The sequence below is a fragment of the Melitaea cinxia genome, chromosome 3, assembly GCF_905220565.1.
Source record: "Melitaea cinxia chromosome 3, ilMelCinx1.1, whole genome shotgun sequence".
NCBI lineage: Eukaryota > Metazoa > Arthropoda > Insecta > Lepidoptera > Nymphalidae > Melitaea > Melitaea cinxia.
The window spans coordinates 5,951,058-5,956,788 of record NC_059396.1 but is presented as its reverse complement, the minus strand read 5'-3'; positions in this window follow the sequence as shown (position 1 = coordinate 5,956,788).

Genomic DNA, 5,731 nt, shown 5'->3' with positions numbered 1-5,731 from the left:
GGCCTTTATTACACACTAACAGTGATTTGAATTAATTTTACTTAGTTTTGGAGAATTTCGTTTTATATTATTGCAGCAATACGAATAATACTTACATTAAAATTAAAACTTTTCACTAGAAAATAATGTCTGGATTATAAATATAATTGAATATACAAGAACGTCTGTGCCTCAATTACTGAAATACGCAGTTTTAGTTCCACTTAGAAACATTGATGATTTTGACAATCGTTTTTCTATTATTGAAGTAAAGCTTCTTTAGGCACGCTTGATTTGGAGAGTAAGCTGGTGAATTCGTGACAAGAGCGTTACGAAAAGTGTGATTGGACGAGGCGAACAGAAGTTGAGAGGGAGATATAGGTTAGACGGAGCTATAGAAGTTTCCTTCAGTCGTGTGGTTTAAAGCACATTTGTTTTTTTAAGCATTTTATTTAGCTGTTCACTTAATTATGCACAATATTAAATTTACAAAGATTGTATTCTCCATATAACACCGGACACGTACATTAACTCCGCGATGACACATTCAATCAAAAGGGTTACCATGTACCCGAGGAATATGATGGTTTTCAATTAAGTAGTTGAGGTTCGATCGGGACTTGCGGCGACACAACAATACGTTTAATGTAGCCTGCGGGCCAGGTGAGACCGCGGTACGATATCAAGTTAGTGTATTTGTAAAGAACTCGATTTAATTTAGTTTCTTTTTAATTCGTAGAATTAATCAATTATATGCTTAATTATAAAAAAGCGCATGTTTTGACATATTTAAATACAATATTAAAAATATAGATTACAAAATATTTTTAGAATTGAATTATTTATGTATTCCTTCTCGCATACATTCCATAACTATTGAAAGATTTTAACATGAAATTGTATTTTATTAAAAATGTTTTTTTTTTCAATTTAAATTTTTTTGAAAATGTTTTGTAAAAAAAGTAGCAAGATTAGCGAAATTATAAATAGATTATTTTAGTGAATCTTTGATAAAAGCGTTTTTAACTGAAGTCGATGTAGTTTATTATAGTTATGTATTTTTTTCGTTATGGTTCATACATTTAGATAGCCGATATATACATTTTTACCGTCTCCTCGGCTCGTTGGGCGCAGTAATCTGGAAGTACTACTTAAACCTAATGTATTGCTCTTAACCTTCTAATGAGTTGAAAAGCTCAGATGGCGATAGCGCTGAGTAAAAGGCCGTTATATTTCAAATTGAAAATACATATGAAGTAAACATGGTTTTTATAAAATAACTTAATTTAGACTTTTTAATTAAAAAAGTTTTACAGTTATCTTCTACACACTGACCCGACAAACTTTGTACCGTTATATTCGTTTTTAATATATCATTTTATTTTTTTTAATTTCCTTTACACAAAACTTACATACACAATCAACATTTCGTACTACTGGTGGAGTAGTACGAAAGTTATACGTGTAATTATACATACATACATTTGGCCGTTTTTATTTATATGGATTGATTTATTTATTTTTCATTTAATAATAAATGAGAACCTATAAGTAAATCAGTGGTCGCTACATAAAGAAGCAGAACTTCGCTATGCACGTTGTGGCCCAGGTGCGACCTCGTCCACGATTGACTTTCTCCGTCAGTTTTGAGTACTCACTAAAAGGATTGCCATGTTCGTATTGATATTACTCCAAAAAGTTCCTCCCAACCATTTCACTTATCGTTTGATTTCGTTATATTTATTTTTACCTTTTGCGTGATTAAATATTATATGAAAATAATATTGATGGACACAACACAGAAGAGTTCGTATCAAAAATGTTATATTAAATCTTTAACGGAATAAATACTATTTATAGTAGTTTTTATTGAAATCACGATATTTTTATACTAAGTATATTTTCATTGTAGACGATATTTCATTGTACACCTGTAGGATGTGCTGCAAGCGGCATTGCAAGAAGGCGTTCGTCCTCCCATGGCTTACTAATTAGCGTAAAGACTCATCAAAGTTTACCGGTTAATTAGCAACCCTCGCTTATGTAAACCGACAATGGATATGCTTTTGACGCTACTCCTACATTAGCGAACTTAATTTACTTTACTTATTTATTATTTAAACTTCTAACTCTTTATTAAAGAGACAATGTTTCAAAATAAAAATATTTACATATCTCAAAATTTATGCCATGATAATGTTGTAGTATAATTAATTGAGACATTCGACATTAACGAAGGTAAATAGATTAACGCGAGACGAACAACACACTTCGAAAGTGGAGCATCCAATTAGTAAACTGATCCCACTAAGGTATTCCTTTTCTTTCTTGTCAAATGATGTACCGTGACAAAGGTCCCGTAGGTGGCTGCACCGCAGCTCCAATTATGCTAATGGACATCACCCGACCTGCATTCATACTCGAAATCCTCCAAGCTGCAGCTAATTTTCGTCTTAAACGTCGTGTTCGACGCAGACGAGCTATTTTGCCACTCTAACATAAATTAATCTAGATTTATCTACGTGACGCAAAATCTACCTATGTATACGTTAGATTGCCAGTGGAGGCTGGATGAGGAATGTAGAAGACTGGGATGTCTGGCGCGAACTTGGGGAGGCCTATTATATCCAGCAGTGGACTGCGACAGGCTGAACTGAATACCTATGAAACGACATTTATTTTTATAACAGTAACAGATTAAAATAAAAGTAAATTCATATATTTTTGTTCTCGCAAACACTTCCTAACTTATAATTGATTTTGACATGAAGATTTGACTTTTAGTTCCTTTCGAAAAACATACTTAAATAATTCGTTACATAATAAAAAATAGTTAGATACCACACATAAAATCAGTAAAGATTTAAATCATTAAACAAGTAGCTGTACCTTGTGCGCGTTCCTAAGCTTTTTTTTTTGTTCGCACCAACTCAAAAATCTTTGTGGGCTCGCACGACAATGCTGAAGATTATGACATGATCAAATGCATAGTATACTATTCTATAAAGGACATACAGGCAAACATTCTTTATATATATATATCATGATAGAACACATTTTGAAAGTTACTCGATTTTAAATCTAAAAATGTCAATATTTGTTTAATTCAACACGTTTCTTTGCATCGCTTCTATAAATGTTTTCATAATTTTCTTTTGATTTTAAGAAATAACTTGAAAGAAAGAACAACACCGCGCCCGCTCGTTTGCTCTGCACTCCGGTTTGTATGCATCGCGACTCATTACTTCACTAATGGAGGCCTTAATGAACCAATCTAACAGATTGCTCTCAAATCTTTAGAAAATAACGCAGATTTAAGAGGAAAGAAACGGGATACTTTTAACCGACTTTAAAAACGGAGGAGGTTCATAATTCGATTGTATTTTTTTGTGTGTTACCTCAGAAAATTTTACTGGGTGTACCGATTTCGTTGATTCTTTTTTGCTTTTTTTTGATGATGCTTGTAAAATGGTCTGATTTAAAGACTATTTTCATAGAATTCTTCACCCATTACAAATTCAGTAGTAATATTAGTTTAATAAATGTTAATGTTATTGAATGTATATTTCATTTCTCTTTGCCTTTGAGGGAATTGCAGATACAGTAATGTTTTCATACATGCATCACTTAAATATTATTATGTAACATAATAAAAGAAGATATAGAATACAAAGATCAGAATGATTGGCAAAGTAGAGCACAAAATTAAATTTGTTAAACGCTTGACACGCAGCTACTAATAATCGCTAAGATTAAAGCGTGACTTTTGCAAACTTCTTTAGCAACTCCAATTTGTAGCCCGTTTCATAGACTCGCGAAGTTATATTAAAAGGTCCACAGTAATTTTCTTGACAAACACAATGAATAACGAATGCCTGATATAAAATTCGGATTGAGGAGAACATCTCATCACGTGTCCCAACCGACATGTTTGTCTCTCTTAATTCTGTGTGTTTTTGCTAATTGAGTCCCGCTGCCGACACCTGAGCGTTCACTCTCACACGAACTCTTTTCGTACATCGTTTAGAGTCTAATAACAGGACGGAATATCGCTTTTTACATCGTTCGAAGTCAACTGTTCATACATGTTTCTATACTTTAAGATCAAGACAAAGTGGAATTCAATCTACTCCAAATTCATAAGGCGCAAGATTTATGATCGACACAAATCGAATTCGCTAACAAACAATATCGTATTCGAGGCGGTACATAGGATACGATACAAGTATATCAATATTGCAGGCGCTATTAATACGTCCGTCTCATGAGCGGCGGGAGGGCTCCCCGCCCTCCCCCACAGCCCGCACTCGCCGCTCTTAATTGAATGAGGAGCGGGAATTGTTTCCCAAAATGAAACAATTAATTGTGCAACGGCTATTCCGCCTTACATGGATAATACGTTCGTTTATGGCCTCCTAACGCGGCTGCACGGCGTCCTTTATTGGACCGACTCTAGGAATTTGTGTTCATTGGCGCTCGTATCCAAAATTTAATCGAGAATTTATAAGAAGCGACGCATTGTTATCTGGGGATGGGAAAAAATTGCAGCTGCTCTGTTTCGATTGTCTAAAACGATTTCGGTTAAATTATTTTATACACATACGTATAAAAAACAGCTCTAACATTGCGCAATTTTATTCTCAACCACAGACAACCTTTTAGTTTGAATTGCGGCGTTTAAAATTTTCATGGTCAGGTCATAGCACGTATAACGCGGTTATACCACGTTGAAATTCAGCGAAACACGCGAACATGTGGCGCATTCAACTTGAAGACGCATCGTAAACCTCCTTTACGCCTCTCGTCGAGAGCCTCTCAAAACTTTTCATATTCCCCGACCGTAAAACAAGCCAAAAAATACGACCAGCCAAAAACATTGTAAATGCTCACCGGTTATCGGCGCAGCTAGCTATTACCGTCGGAGAATTACTTTTAGAACATAGTTTTAACGATGCTTGTTGCACCCGAAATTACCTGTTTTTCCAGTTTAATACTCGCTTCGCAAAACGATACCGCCGTGAAAAACAAAATGCACGCTAATTAAGTTCAAAAGGAAACATCAAATATCAATTACTTTGGTCGAGGTGTAATTCTATCGTTACATAGATACAGCAGAAAGAGCTGTTATACCACTAATCACTGAAACGTCTCAATTAAACGTTATAAATTCCCTGACACTGCGCGAGTGCCACTATCGCTCGCGTTAGAACTGAACATATTATGATGCGCCCGTGTTCCCTGTACGGACAGGGTGGTCGTACACACTACAGGGCACACATTCAATTTGCTATTTATCTGGAAATGGATCTAAGTCATTACTTAGCTGAGCGAGAGAGACGGAATAGAATGAAGCGGAAATTACACATTTGTGCTACAATATTCATTGCTTTCGTTAGCTTTATTGTTTATTCGTTATGTATTTCGTTTACATTATTTTTTCACATTTAAATAAAAATAACGTATTGTACTAATTTGTGACAATAGAAAGAAATTTTTAGCTTCTGATAAGCTGCATCACTTATAGTACAATATACTTATTGATACGACTTGTATATCTATAATATAAAAATGAGTCGCTGAATGTGTTGCTAAGCGCAAAACTCGAGAACGGTTGGACCGATTTCGCTAATTCTTTTTTTAAAATATTCCTTTAAGTACGAGGATGGTTCTTACGGAGAAAAAAATTTAAAAAAAAAATTAAAATTTCCTGAAAAAGTCTAAAAACAACACTTTTCTATACTCCCATACAAAA